General features: G+C 39.0%; 1 protein-coding gene across 1 annotated transcript in view; it reads right to left on the reverse strand.

Moving 5' to 3' along the window:
• Positions 1-15,946, reverse strand: part of Pdk1 (Phosphoinositide-dependent kinase 1) — a 595,617-nt gene that overhangs the window by 39,385 nt on the left and 540,286 nt on the right. The gene's annotated exons all lie outside the window — the stretch shown is intronic.

Consider the following 15,946-nt stretch of genomic DNA (forward strand, 5'->3'; position numbering starts at 1 on the left):
CAAAATTCTCTCTCTTTCTTCTCAGTTATCACAAAATCATTCAGCTCCCTATTAGAATCTGATATGCTTCTGGAATCTCCATCCCAAAAAAATATGTAGAGGCAAAAGACCTATTTCAGTTTGTCAACAACCTGAGCATAATGATCAATTAAACCATTCATATATAGTGAACCAAGATGATTCTTCTCGTTTTTCTTCTAGTGGTTTCTTAAGTAAAGAAGCTTTGCTGCTTTTCTTTGCCTGAGACATTTCGTAATCTGCCTTATCTTGTCTAACATTCTTTGTGATGATTTGAGATTGAAGGCTTAGTTTTTATCTAGTGTAGGAATCTGTATCATCTGATAATTAATATGCATCCCTTGCATTTTTCTTTTCTGCCATAGGTCTCATCAGTTCATCCAACATCCATTAGGTCTAAACCCTGAATTGGTTCCACTGCACAGTTAGACCAATTTGATGAAGACCATGGTATTCAACTTTTCAAAAGCAAGTTACCCTTGAAGTAACTCCCTTTATCTGCAGGATGAAGGATCAGTGCTGATAATCAGATCAATATTGCTTTCTCTTGTTGCTTCTCTAACGTATATAGAAAAGAATCACCCAGTACATCTACAACTCTTGTTACTGTGTGAGTGACGAACCCATAGGATCTAGTCAATATATGGAAAGTTAGTCTCCCTCCATTATAAGACATTCTGATTTACTGGCCCACTCTACATGTTTCTACAGTTGTTTGTTACACTCATCACTATAAGACATTCTGATTTACTGGCCAACTCTACATGTTTCTACAGTTGTTTGTTATACTCATCACTGTTATTAGGCTTATAACAACACTTCTACTTTCATTTTTGTTTTTTTTAGTCCTTTTGTTAGAACAAACTGACTGAACATTGCACTGGTTACCCATATCCTCTGGATGCACAGTCTTTGATTTTATGCACTCCAGCTCCTCTTATCCTTTCTGCATTCACCATATTCAAATTTTGAATCCCTTATATATGATTGAGTTGATGACTTCAGCATTATTGCAATTGTGACATTCTCAATAATCAATAAAACAATTCAATTTGAGTCTCTTTCACATGGTATATTAGATCTGATTCTTAATTAATTCATTCTTATAAGATGACTGTCACAGTCCCCCTTTTCCAAGTAATTATTTTCAAGATTACTTTCCTATCCCACCTTCCACCCCAATCATCTCTGGGTTAGAGATTTTGAAAATGTCGCAATTCCACCCTGAAAGCATGTGGGATTCCTTTAGAAAATTTCTTGCATTTATTATTGATAATGTGCCTGTTATGATAGGCCTTAAAACTGGAGTGGGGATTGAGCAAATAAACTTTCCTTGTCATCTAATTAATTGTGTGCAGAAAGAGAGCTGCATGTCTCTCTGTAAAAGCTGGATAAATATTTGGTGGGCATTAGTACAGGCATATGATGCAAGAAAGCAAGCTTATACACATAAATAAAAAAACTTCCCATTTCACCCATCCATTTGCACCAAAATTTTTCCAGTTTTTCCTTGAATTTAGGGGCATTCTTAGGGAAGGTTGTGCACAGATCCTAATCACAATTTGGTGACCCGCTCAAAAATATTTATACATTTTGTTGTACACTTTTATTAATAATATCTTTTGTTGCCTGTTTTGTTTGAATTCATCGTATTCATATGAATATGATGAACTCAAAATAAAGAATAGCCATGCGTGGCTTTCAGAATCCAGAATAATACATTAGATGATACTTGTATTTTCGTGACTTTTATTGCTTATATCATTTATGAACCAACTGCTAACTTAGTATAATCCGACTAAATATCAAAGAGAGCTTGAATTTTTTTTTTACCTACCAATTTTTATGAATTAACTTTCAAAATCTGATATCTCATGTTACAAAGGGGCATCCCGATTTGGGTTACAGAAAATCTGGTCACTTTAGCTTTAGGTGTATTTATAGTTTCATAATTACTTTCATAAAGAAACATTATTTTCTTTTTTCGTGGTCGTACAATTGAGACTTCAGTAAATCAGCAAATCTACAAGTTTTACGGTCTATTTCATTAGCAATAGGGGTTGCTTCATTTAACATATTTTGGAACTAAAATCTGTTCTAGATTCTTTATATATAAGATTATAAGATTAGCATTAGTAGAGGCATACAATGCAAGAAAGCAAACTTATACAGCACCAGCCAAAAAAAAAAAAAAAAAAACCCGGCACCTCCATAGCCAGGTGGCAAGGAGCAGCAGTGCGTAGCACACGCTTCTTGATTAGACCGAGGTTCGAGCCCGTCACCACCAAATACGGAGGATGCGGAAAGGTCAGGGAATGACCACCGCATATCCCCGGAGCAATATAGCCTAGTTGCTAATGCTCCTAAAAACCAAATAACAAACAAACCAAAAAAAACCCCCTCCCATTTCACCCCTCCATTTGTTCCAAATGCCTGTCCAGCTCCACCTTAAATTTATTTAGGTTATCAACTTCCACCAACAAATGATTATTAAAATATATAAGATTTGATTTTTGTTAGTAATAATTTCACTACATTTTTAGGACTATTATCACAAGAAATATCTGTATAGATATTGTATAGAGCATCATATATTTTATCAAGATTAAATTTAAGGACTTTTATAACATCCATTCTATATTCCCATCATGCTTCACAAATAGGTTCAAGTGTTACTGTTGGAAATTCTGATTTTAAGACATTCCAATGATATGTTGATGCTTAAAAGAAAACATAAATTTCATGAACAATGCTAAAAAAATCCTGCACAATTTCCTAGAAAGGTACTGTGAAGAGCATTTCTGGAAATTTTTTGGCCACGAGAGTACAGCCATGCAAGGTCCACTAGACCTTGCACAACTATTGCAGAGTTAATTCATATAGCAAATTTTACAGTAGACAAGCATTATGCACACATCAACAAAAGATCAGTAACAGGTTTTAAAATTTTCTTCATATGTGTATATAAGTTTCAGGTGCCCCCTTGAATGCTGACACACCTGGCAACCTCGGGATGGCCCATCCCTGCTTGAATTTATTTAAGCTATCAACTTTCATAATGACCAATGGAAGTTTGTTCCAGCAATCAACTACCTGCATAAAGACAAATTTCCACACATCTATTCTACAACTGTCTTTCTCAATTTAAGATTATGTCCCCCTCAGGTAATTAATCTGGGCAAGATGAAGAATTTACCCCAGGGGCTCACATCTGGTGAGTATGGGCTTGGCACACCCAGGGGTCCTCAGCTGGATATCATCATTCTTCTCTTTCTTGGTGATTTCCTTCTACTTTTCTCTCTCTCTCTCTCTCTCTCTCTCACACACACACACACACACACACACACACACACACACACACACACACACACACACACACACACACACACACACACACACACACACAGAGTAACTCAGAAATTTTTTTTGGCTGGTGCAGCATAAGCCTCAGGCTTCCTTGCACCATATGGCTATTAATAATAATAATAATAATAATAATAATAATAATCTCATCAGCATTGAGCATGCTCAAACCATTCAAGGCCTTATTACACTTCAATCAGATCACCTCGTGGGTGCCTAAGTCTCTAGACACTGTAATTTGCAAAACTTAAGCCTAGTTATTTTATTTATCCAGTTTAGTATTTTTTTTCTTTGCTTATGTTGAAATTATTTTATCTAATTTAATATTTTTCACAAGAAGTAAAGATAAAATGTTTTGAAGATTAATGCTTGCTAAATTTTAATTCTTCATTTTGTGAGAAACAAAGCATCAACCTTAGTGTGTGTGTGTGTGTGTGTGTGTGTGTGTGTGTGTGTGTGTGTGTGTGTGTGTGTGTGTGTGTGTGTGTGTGTGTGTGTGTGTGTGTCTACTAATAAATTTTTACCATAAAAGGTTATAATGGATCCACAGCCTGGGACATCAGGATTGAAAAGGAACAGAGATGGACAGCATGTTGAAGCTGATGACATTGAATCAGTTCTTTATAATATATCATCTGATACTGAAATAGAATTCTGATCAAGTGATGTGGATACTATGATTTTTAGTGTTTTCCACCAACCATGGAATAAAACGAAAGACAAAAAACCCAAATTTTTTTAAAATATTTAATATTTACAATAAATTATTTACAAACAAAATATTACTGATAGTAATTTTAAAATAAAACAACTGTGATATACAGGATAATAATAAAATGCCGAATTTAAAATGCAATAAAATATACTGGGTTAAAAGCAATAAAATACTAACTGAAGCATTCAAGGGCTTCTGCCTTCTTTCTCAACAGTGTAATTTCTGTTCTGCGATGCATCATTAAATACCAGCAGGTTCACGGTGCATCTCACTTGAACGTGTACTGTTCCTGTCAGAACCGGAAGTGGCTCGGGAGCGTTTCAGGCAAAAACGTTCATCCCCTCCAAGGATTACCGCCTCAAAGAGGGGATGAATGCATGTGCCCCTATCTCTATTTATATTTTTCTCAGTAGAACTAATTCGCAAGCTGTCGAGCCACTTGCGGTCCCAAAATCTATGCGCCCGATCAGTGATGACCGCTTCATCTGGGGAGATTTGATGTTGCTTCTCCCAGAAGCAACATCGTCTGGGGGAGCACACAAATGCGATAAGAAATGCAGACTATGGCAAATCCGCCGTAGCTGAACATTTCTGGGAGAAGCAACATCAAATCTCCCCAGATGAAGCGGTCATCACTGATCGGGCGCATAGATTTTGGGACCGCAAGTGGCTCGAGAGCTTGCGAATTAGTTCTACTGAGAAAAATATAAATAGAGATAGGGGCACATGCATTCATCCCCTCTTTGAGGCGGTAATCCTTGGAGGGGATGAACGTTTTTGCCTGAAACGCTCCCGAGCCACTTCCGGTTCTGACAGGAACAGTACACGTTCACGTGAGATGCACCGTGAACCTGCTGGTATTTAATGATGCACAGCAGAACAGAAATTACACTGTTGAGAAAGAAGGCAGAAGCCTTTGAAAGCTTCAGTTAGTATTTTAGCGCTTTTAACCCAGTATATTTTATTGCATTTTAAATTCGGCATTTTATTATTATCCTGTATATCACAGTTGTTTTATTTTAAAATTACTATCAGTAATATTTTGTTTGTAAATAATTTATTGTAAATATTAAATATTTTTAAAAAAATTTGGGTTTTTCGTCTTTCGTTTTATTCCATGGTTGGTGGAAAACACTAAAAATCATAGAATGAGTATACCCAACCCCAGAGGCCTATTTGAAGAAGTGATGTGGATTTTGATTCTTGTCCAAGGCACACATAAAGGACCGCTAAAAATATAAAAGGCAGCGAACATGTTAAGCTGAAAGAGATCAAATAATAACTGAGACTCTGCCAATGTGGAGCTTGGCATATTGTAGGTAGAAATGGACAACATTGAGATTGGAACACTGAAAGGATGGAGAAAATTTTTGCTAGGTTTAGGATTCTTCACACTTAACTTCATTCTATTAGTTTGATTGTTCATGGTGCATTCAACAAATAAAGTAAATGTGCAGGAGGAAACAATGAAATTCTTGTATAATTTTCGTAAACCAAGAATATACTCAGTTCCTTGTCATAACATGGCCTCAACACCCCCATTCCCCTCCTGTGTACACAATACTTGAATTCACTCCAGTCACATAGTAGCATAGAGTAGAGGCAGTTCTAGAGAGTTACCAATGTTTGGTCCATTGGACTATCCAGTTACCAGCTCACAAACATTGTTTTAGAGCTGTACTTTCAAAATATAAGATGATGCCCATACCTCAAAAGATGTCATAACTGACACTGCATACTGCATGATGGAAATCATAAGAGTTACTGGAGCTTTTCTCTGGAGACTAAACATATTTCACCCCTACACCTCCAATAAACAAAGTGATGGGATTACACCAGATGGTCATATATCACTTTGTACTGTTTAGTGACACAGAGGTTTGTTTGTTATTTGGTTTTCAGGAGCATTAGCAATTAAGGCCATATTGCTCCAGGGATATGCAGTGGTCATTCCCTGACCTTTCCGCATCCTCCGTATTTGGTGGGCATGGGCTCGAACCCTGGTCTAATCAAGAAGCGTGTGCTAAGCACTACTCTTCATGCCCATCTGGCTATGGAGGCGCCTGTGGCACAGAGGGGGTGGCATTCCTGAGTGTGTGATGTGGGCATGACACCTTGATCTCTGCTTACATTGGTTCACACCTACAAGTATACTAGTTGCAATGTTATATTTGGTTTTCAGTTCAACGTGATCACATCAACCACAAAATACAAAGACACTCAAATGCACATTTTCAGAGGTTTTGTTTTTTAATTTGTAATTTTTATAGCTTGTTGTTTACTTGTAGCATTGATTAATACTGAATTATACAGTAGGAGTGTATTAAAACTGAATTAAAACAGTTTTCATTGATTTCTGGGCAAACCAATGATGCTATGTAAAAAAATGAAGGTCTTTTTCTTTAGCTTGTGATAGGTTATTAGTGGAATAAGTTACCTACATTAACTTATTCCAATAATAACAACTGGGCTGACAGCTTGGGAAGATTCAATATTCATCCGAATAGTAACCTATCTCTGTGAGGAGGGAAACACATCAGAAGTGATATATTTATATTTATTTCTTTTATTTATTTTTTTGCTAGTGTGGCAAAAACATAGTTAATGGAAATAATAGCAGCAGACAACATTTTATGGCTGCTGCTATTATTTCCACAAATTAAACCGGGCAGTGTAATTTCAAAAGCCGAGATGTACTTTAAATGTCATTCATAAATGCATGTGGACTCCCCCTGTCACAATGCATGCATGTAATCTACATCATAAATTAAAATTAACATTCTTTAAAACAACACTGTCAATTTCAATATATGCATTACATATTCTCCTTTTGAGATCATCTAAATTGTCAATGGGTGTTTCATACACTTTTTTCTTAATAAAACCCCAAAACAAAAAGTCTAACTCTGTCCTTTAAATATGCACTGCACATACAGTGTTCTATTGCTATAATTTTGTGTGGTGGGCACCATCATGCTGAATCAAAGATGTTGTTGTGCTTTGAATTTTATGAAACTTTTTCACCACTCCAATACTCCAAAGAAATTCATAATATTTCACCACATCAGCAAGCTTGCTGTATAGAAAAAAATGGGATGACAACTTCATCTCACCTTACAGCAAGTATTTCTGCAACATCATGGATTTTGATGGATATAGCCCAGTTACAGGAATTATACCTGTTGGTGAAAACCATCTCAAGTGAAGGTGGTTTCCTCAACCCACAAGATATTGCTGAAGAAATGGGATTCCCTTCTACGTTAGTTAACAGAAAATTAAAAAATTTCAAGCATTTTGGATCATAATTTGGCCCTGGAAAGATTGTGCAAGGCTCAAGGGGTGGAATTTTTTTCAGCCTGGTCTATACTTGTTAACAGGAGAGACTGCTTCTACACGGATGGGATACAATTAAATAGAAAGGGTACAAGAATATTTGTTGATGCTATCGAGGCAGTGTAAGATAGGTCGGAAAACTGCTAGCTTGGGGGGGGGGATACAAGGACTAATAGATTAACAGTAGCCACTGGTAGAGGTGAAAGTGATTCTTGCACTGCTTCTATTGGAATGAGCAGCAGCCTAGAAAACAAGATGCAGGGTATTTCAGAGACTGCTGGGAGTCATTGCGGTACAAGTAAACACAGGAGTTGTGTTAGGGTAGCTAAGAACGGGAACAGGTGCGTGTACACTTACGTGTAAAGCAATGTTAGGAGTTTGGTAAATAAATTTGATGAATTTGAGGTACTGCTCAAAACATCAAAGGCAGATATTGTTGGGATATCAGAGACGTGGTGTCACACAGATATAAGGAATGCAGAAATGGAATTTCGGGAGTACAATGTGTACAGAAAGGACAAACAGGATAGGAAGGGAGGAGGAGGGGTTACGCTATTAGTTAAAAAACACATAAAATCCAAGGAAGTGAAGCCAGTCAGCATCGCTGGACAGTGCAGTGTCGAATCAGTTTGGTGTGACATAAACATTGGGAGATCAAAATTGAGCATCTACACTCACACATGAGGAGTTGTTCAGGAAGGGGAATCCCAGAGGTGAAGTAAACTCTGGCAGTGAGCTAGATGATTTTGTAATAACTGAGAGGAAAGTGTTGAGGATAAACATTAAAAAGGCACCTGGGGTGGATGGGTTCTATCCAGTTATATTAGCAAAGGGAAGTAAGCAAAGCCTTAGTCATAATTATGAGAGCTTCCTTGGACCCAGGGGAGGTACCCACAGACTGAACATGTGCAAATGTGAATCCAATTCACAAAGGAGGATCAAAGGCTGACACAAGTATTATATATACCTGTGAGTTTAACTTCTGTTCAAGGAAAATTAATGGAGGCATTGGTTACAGAAGCACTGCAGGATCATCTAGAGACAAGACTTCAGTTATAGCTCGGACACAGTATGGTTTTGTTAAGGGAAAGTCTTGCCTGACCAACTTGATTGGATACTATGATGCAGTCACAAAAGAACTGGATGCAGGGAATAACTTTGATATTATATATTTGGATCTTAGAAAAGCTTTTGATACTGTTGCACATGGAAGACTGCTGCACAAATTGGAGCAGTGTGGCTTTGGAGGAAATTGCTGCTATGGATAAAGGGATGGATGAGGGGGAGAAGACAGAGTGGTAATCAATGGACACTGCTCATCGGGGACTAATGTTATTAATGGAGTCCCTCAGGGTTCAGTGTTAGGTCCATTGTTGTTTTCTGTATTTATAAATGATATTGACGATGGTATATCAAGCTTAATGTTCAAGTTTTCAGACGATACAAAGTGTTGTTAAGGACACTACTGGCAGTATGCTGCTGTTGCAACAGGATCTGGAAAGGTTGAGCAGATGGGCTGAGAGGTGGCAAATGAAGTTTAACATTGACAAATGTAAAGTACTGCATATGACAAGCAGTAACCCCAGAGTAACATATCAACTGTGTGGTACTACACTGACAATGGTAGAGAGTGAAAAGGACCTGGGGGTAATTGTGCAGGCAGATATGAAGTTTTCTGAGCAGTGCAGATGGGCTGCAAGAGTAGCTCATGGTGTCTTGTCAATGATATACAGGAATTTTTCTAGCAGGGATAAGGAGGTGATTATTCCCTTGTATAAGGCAATGGTCAGGCCAAACCTTGAGCACTGTATACAGGTCTGGAGGCCTCATTTCAAGAAGGATGTAGAGCTGCTCGAATGAGAACAGAGAAGGGCAACAAGATTAGTGAATGGAACAAAGGGTTCCTCTTACGAAGAAAGGCTTAAGTTTTGCAAATTACAGTGTCTGGAGACTAGGCATCGGTGAGGTGATCTGATAGAGGTGTATAAGGCTTTGAATGGCTTGAGCATGCTCAATGCCGATGGAATTCTTCCTCTTGCTCAGAATAATCATCTGAGAGGGCATAAATTCCAATTGAGGAAGGACGGATGTCGGATAGATGTGCGGAAGTTTGCCTTTAGCCAGCGGGCAGTTGGTTTGTGGAATAGACTTCCATCACTTGTTGTTGAAGTTGATAGCCTAAACAAATTTAAGGCTCAGCTGGACAGGTATTTCGAACGAAAGGAAGGGTGAAACGGGAGTAGTGGTTGTGTTTTTTTTTTTTTTTTTGGCTGATGCTGAATAAGCTTGCTTTCTTGCATCATATGCCTCTACGAATGATAATGCTAAACACATTTATTGGAACACCAAGGTTTAGATAAAGGACAAGATTTTAAAGTGGAGTGTGGGATAAAGGATTCCATTCCTGCAAGATAATTTCACTGACACGATCTGAGCAAACATTGACATCAGAAGTTTTAAAACAGTAATCCAACCAAGGTAAAGAAATCTCGTAGGTCATCCCATTCTGCATTCTTGTAATGCCAAAGAACATGAGGTTGTGAATAGCCTTGAGATAAAGGCTCCATTGGAGAATAGACAATCAGTAAGTTATCTGAAGTGCCTAAAGGACTTCGAACTTTGACCGTGTACTTAGCATTAGTAGAGGCATATGATGCAAGAAAGCAAGTTTATGCAGCATCAGCCAAAAAAAAAAAAAAAAAAAAAAAAGCGCTTCCATTTCATCCCTTCGTTTGTTCGAAATACCTGTCCAGCTGAGCCTTAAATTTATTTAGGCTATCAACTTCCACATCAAGGAATGGAAGTCTCCACCAACCAACTACCCGCTGGCTAAAGGCAAATTTCACTGAGCATGCTCAAACCATTCAAAGCTTTATACACCTCTATCAGATCACCTCGCCGGTGCCTAGTTTCCAAACATTGTAATTTGCGAAACTTAAGCCTTTCTTCGTAAGAGCAACCCTTTGTTCTATTGAATAATCTTGTTGCCATTCTCTGTACTTGTTCCAGCAGTTCTAGATCCTTCTTGAAACAAGGGAGTAATCAACTCCTTATCCCTGCTAGAAAAATTCCTGTATATCATTGACAAGACACCATGAGCTACTCTTGCAGCCCGTCTGCACTGCTCAGAGAACTTCATATCTGCCTGCACAATTACCCCCATATCCTTTTCATTCCATAGCTTTTTTTTTTTTGATTTGGTAGTTGTTGGCGCATCGGCTTCTGTGACCATAATGCACCTCCCAAGGTTTTTTTGCAGTACTTTGATCCAAGCCCGAGGCGGAAATCAAACCCGCGACCTTTGGGTTGCCGGGCAGGTACTTTACCCACTCGGCTAGCCCGGTCGGCCATTCCATAGCCTCCATAGCTGAGTGGTCATGAGCAGGAGTGCAGTAGCACATGCTCTTTGAGTAGACCGGGGGTTTAAGCCCCTGACTGCTAAATACTGTCGATCTGTCAACCTGCACTTGACCAGTGTGGTAGATTATGGTCCATGTCCCTCAGCATGAATTGTTGAGGAGGCTTCCATCCTGCAATGGATTGATAATGGCTGCAGTTTACTTTTTTTTTTTTCCCTACCTTTTCATTCTCTACCACTGTCAGTGTAGTGCCACAGAGTTGATACGTTGTTCTGGGGTTGCTGTTTCCCATATGTAGTACAGTGGTACCTTGGTTTGGAAGCATAATTCGTTCCGGAAACGTGCTCGAAATCCAAAGCACTCATATATCAAAGCAAATTTCCCCATAAGAAATAATGGAAACCCAGATGATTTGTTCCAAACCTCAAAAATATTCATATACTGTAAAAATGATTAATTCAAAATACATACATACCTTTTTATATTTTTAATATTTAAATTTAATACACATAAAGAATCAAATTTATTAATTATTGGGTAGGATGACTTTCACTGTCACTAACAGAATCACTGCTAGCTGTTGACCTTTTCTTTTTGTGCGACGTTAACAAGGAACCTATCCAATGACACTTGCTTTTGCCTCCTTTTGAGGATTTCATGGAAATATGACATTGCATTGTCATTAAACAGATTCATCGCTCCCACTGCCACAGCCTTACTCGGGTGGTGCTTTTCTACAAAATTTTGTACTGTTTCCCCACATTTTACACACCTCCCTAATCTCATTTGAAGAGAGGGATGTCTTCATTTTTTTTTTTTTTTTTTCAGGCGCCTCCGTAGCCAGGTGGGAAGAAGCAGCAGTGCATAGCACATGCTTCTTGATTAGACCGGGGTTCGAGCCCGTCACCACCAAATACGGAGGATGCAGAAAGGTCAGGGAATGACCACAGCATATCTCAGAGCAATATGGCCTTAGTTGCTAATGCTCCTAAAAACAAAAAAAAAAAAAAAACCATTTTTTCCTCCTCCTCCTCCTCCTCAGATGAGATCTCCTCCATAACCTCTTGTTGTTGCTCGCGATGCAGATCCATCAGTTCGTCGGTGGTAAACTCCTGGCCATGTTCCTCCACCAGCTCTTGAATGTCGTCCTTATTCACGTACAGTCCCATGGCCGTGTTCGGACAATTTCATCGACAAATGGCAGCTCCTGTTCATGAGCAAACCCATCAACGCAATCAGACCACAGTTTTCTCCAAAGAAAATTGAGGGTTCTCTTGGTGACCTCATCCCAGGCTTTATCGATGATCTTGAGGCAATTTACGATGTGGAAATGATTTTTCCAAAAGTCTCAGAGGGTAATGTTAGTTACTTCGGTCACCTCGAAGCATCGCTGAAATAGTGCCTTGATGTAAAGCTTTTTAAAGTTTGAAATGACCTGCCGATCCATTGGCTGGAGTAATGGAGTTGTGTTGGGAGGAATGAACTCGACCTTAACGAACTCGAAGTCTTCCAGTAAGTCGTCCTCAAGGCCTGGAGGATGAGCAGGAGCATTATCCATAACCAGCAAGATTTTAAGTGGCAGTTTTTTTTTCTAAAAGGTATTTTTTCACTGCAGGACCGAAGACCTTGTTGATACACTCAACGAACAAGATACGAGTGACCCAAGCCTTGCTGTTGGACCTCCACATAATGTTTAACTGGCTGTTCTGCACCTTGCATTTCTTGAAGGCTCGTGATTCTCAGAATGATACAGGAGCAGGGGCTTCACTTTGAAATCACTGCTTGCATTAGCTCATAGCAAGAGAGTGAGACGGTCTTTCATGGGCTTGTGACCGAGCATTGCATTCTCGTCTGCTGTAATGTAGGTCCTCTTTGGCATCTTTTTCCAAAAAAGCTCCGTCTCATCGCAACTTAAAACTTGCTGCGGCAGGTAACACTTGGAAACCATGAGCTTCTGGAACTCGGCAACGAACACCTCAGCTGTCTTAGAATCCGAACTCGCAGCCTCTCCATACCTCACAACACTATGGACGCCACTTCTCCTCTTAAAGTTATCAAACCATCCCCTGCTCGCCTTGAAGCCTTCTTCGTTTTCTGTCGACGTCCCTGGCAGCATACTTACGAGGTCGGTGTACAAGGCCTTTCCCTTCTCACAGATCAAGTTCTCGGTCACAGTATCACCTGCTAGTTGCTTCTCGTTTATCCACACCAAAAGCAACTTTTCTACATCTTCCAGAATACATGGCTGTTGCTTTGATATTCTCGTGACTCCTTTTGCTACATCTAGTCCCCTTGTACTTCTTTCTTCTTTAATACTGTGCAAATCATTGACGTAGACTTCTTATAAAATCTTGCAATGGCGGCCGCTTTCATACCTTATTCATGCTTCCCGATGATTTCCTTCTTACCTTTTACCGTAATCATCTCCTTCTTCTTACCACCTTCCTTTTCAACCCTTTTCTTCATTGGGGCCATTTTCGTAGTGTACAGTTAATAAAGAACAGTCACTACATTTGAATACAAAATAAAAAAATGCTTTAAGCACATACACGTGGTCAAAACGATAGCACTAATGTTGACTACAATGTTGACTGTATATACGGATGAGGTATGCCGACTGAGACCGAGCATGCGAGACGATTACCTGCAATCCCGATCAACATGACGCTCGGCAGACGATTTTTAGGGAATAAAGGACAATTACAAAATGAGGAGGCACGCTTGATACACATAAACAAAGCTGTGAGTGTGTAGCAACTGAATAAACAACACGATAAAGGCAGAGATATGCTATTAACACCTCACATTTTACTAAAGCACATTTCTAGGGGTAACTACCATAAAACAATAAAAACAATTTCCAGTTGCGTTTCTGCTAGTGGAATCTGTTATAAACTGGTAGTAAACTCGATCTCATTGCATTTGCAATTATACTGATAGCTGGAATTGTGTTGGTTTTGACGTTATCATGGTGAAATGTGTTTCCCCTTCACTGATATAAAAAACATAAATACCTTTTCAAAATCTTCTCTTCAATACTATCGTGTTGCGTTCGGTTGGGATGATTCTGCATTCGATTGCCATTTCTTGCAAACACAAAGGCGAATCGTGCACAAGTGAATTCGGTTCGTGATATATAAGATATCGTTCCCCTATTTATAAATAATGTACGATTGAATGTGTGTAGTGTAAACAAGTGCTATACGAGGACTGACTGTACTCGTATTGCAAAACCTCGCTTGTTTATCAAGTTAAAATTTAGTAAAAATTTTTGCTCGTCTTGCAAAACACTCGTAGACCAAGTTACTCGCAATCCAAGGTACAACTGTACTTTACATATGTCAATGTTAAACTTCATTTTGCCACCTCTCAGCCCATCTGTTCAACCTTTCTAGATCCTGTTGCAGCAGCACAGCGTCAGGAGTGTCCTTAACAACCCTGCCAACTTGTGTATCATCGGCAAACTTGACATTAAGCTTAATATACCATCATCAATATCATTTATAAATACAGAAAACAATAATGGACCCAACACTGAACCCCGAGGAACTCCACTAATAACATTAGTCAACAATGAGCAGTGTCCATTGATTACCACTCTCTGTCTTCTCCCCCTCAACCCTCCCTTTATCCATAGCAGCAATTTGCCTCTAATGCCACACTGCTCCAATTTCTGCAGCAGTCTTCCATGTGCAACATTATCAAAAGCCTTTCTAAGATAAAAGTATATAATATCAAAGTTATTCCCTGCATCCAGTTCTTTTGTGACTGCATCATAGTATCCAATCGAATTGGTCAGGCAAGACTTTCCCTTAACAAAACCATGCTGTGTCCGAGCTATAACTGAAGTCTTGTCTAGATGATCCTGCAGTGCTTCTTTAACTAGTGCTGCCATTAATTTTCCTGGAACAGAAGTTAAACTCACAGGTCTATAATTACTTGTGTCAGCCTTTGATCCTTCTTTGTGAATTGGGGTCACATTTGCAGATCTCCAGTCTATAGGTACCTCCCCTGAGTCCAAGGAAGCTCTCATAATTATGACTAAGGGTTTGCTTACTTCCTTTGCTGCCTCCTTTAATATAACTGGATAGATCCCATCCATCCCAGGTGCCTTTCTTGTGTTTATCTTCAACAATTTCTCCTCCATTTTACTCTCAGTTATTACAAGATTATCTCGCTTACTGCCAGAGTTGAATACACCTCTGGCATTCTGCTCGCTGAATAACTACTGATGTGTGAATGTCAATGCATTATATTCATTTAGTTTGTTCGCTACCTGAGCAGGATCATCAACAGTTGAATGATCGATATCAAGTGGACCAATCTGATTCATCCCCTTCCATCTAGAGTTTATATAAGTAAAGAACTCTTTGCTGTTTTTCTTTGCATCCTTTGCCAAAGATTTCTCGTAATCTGCCTTCGCCTGCCTCACCTCCTTTGTAACTTGGTTACAGACCAGCTTATATCTATCAAACTTCTGTGTCACATGTTAATTTATATGTATCCCATGCATTTTTCTTTTCTGCCATAGGTCTCATTAGCTCATCTGGCATCCATTTAGGCCTAAATCTTGAACAATATTTCTTAGTTGGTATGTAAAGCCTAGTAGCTTCCAAGATAAGTTCTTTGAATGCTTCCCATTTTGAATTTGCTGTTGGTAATATCATCAGTTGGTCCCACTGTATAGAATTTAAATACAGTCTCAGACCATTGTAGTCGCCTTTACGAAAGCAAAAACCCTTCCCTTTACCCCTGATGGTAGTTACCTCTTTGAGTAAATCCCACTTCAGCACACTGTGATCACTGCCACCTAGTGGTTCTGTTATCTGCAGATTCTTATTGCATGAAGAATCACTACTGATAATCAGATCAAGAGTATTACTCCCTCTAGTTGCCTCCTGATTTTCTGATGTAGAAAACAATCATCCAATAAATCCACAAAAGCCTTGCTAGTATGTGAGTGCCCAACCAACAAATTCCAGTCAATATCTGGGAAATTAAAATCCCCCATTATAAGACACTCTGATTTACTGGCCCACTCTATTTCCCTGTACAGTTTCTTATTAAACTCATCAGAGTCATTAGGCCTACAGCACACTCCTACTCTCAATTTTGATGTCCCAATACTTATGTCACACCAAACTGACTTGACACTGCA

The sequence above is a fragment of the Mastigoproctus giganteus genome, chromosome 7 (assembly GCF_048544385.1).
Source record: "Mastigoproctus giganteus isolate SK-2022 chromosome 7, ASM4854438v1, whole genome shotgun sequence".
Taxonomy (NCBI): domain Eukaryota; kingdom Metazoa; phylum Arthropoda; class Arachnida; order Uropygi; family Thelyphonidae; genus Mastigoproctus; species Mastigoproctus giganteus.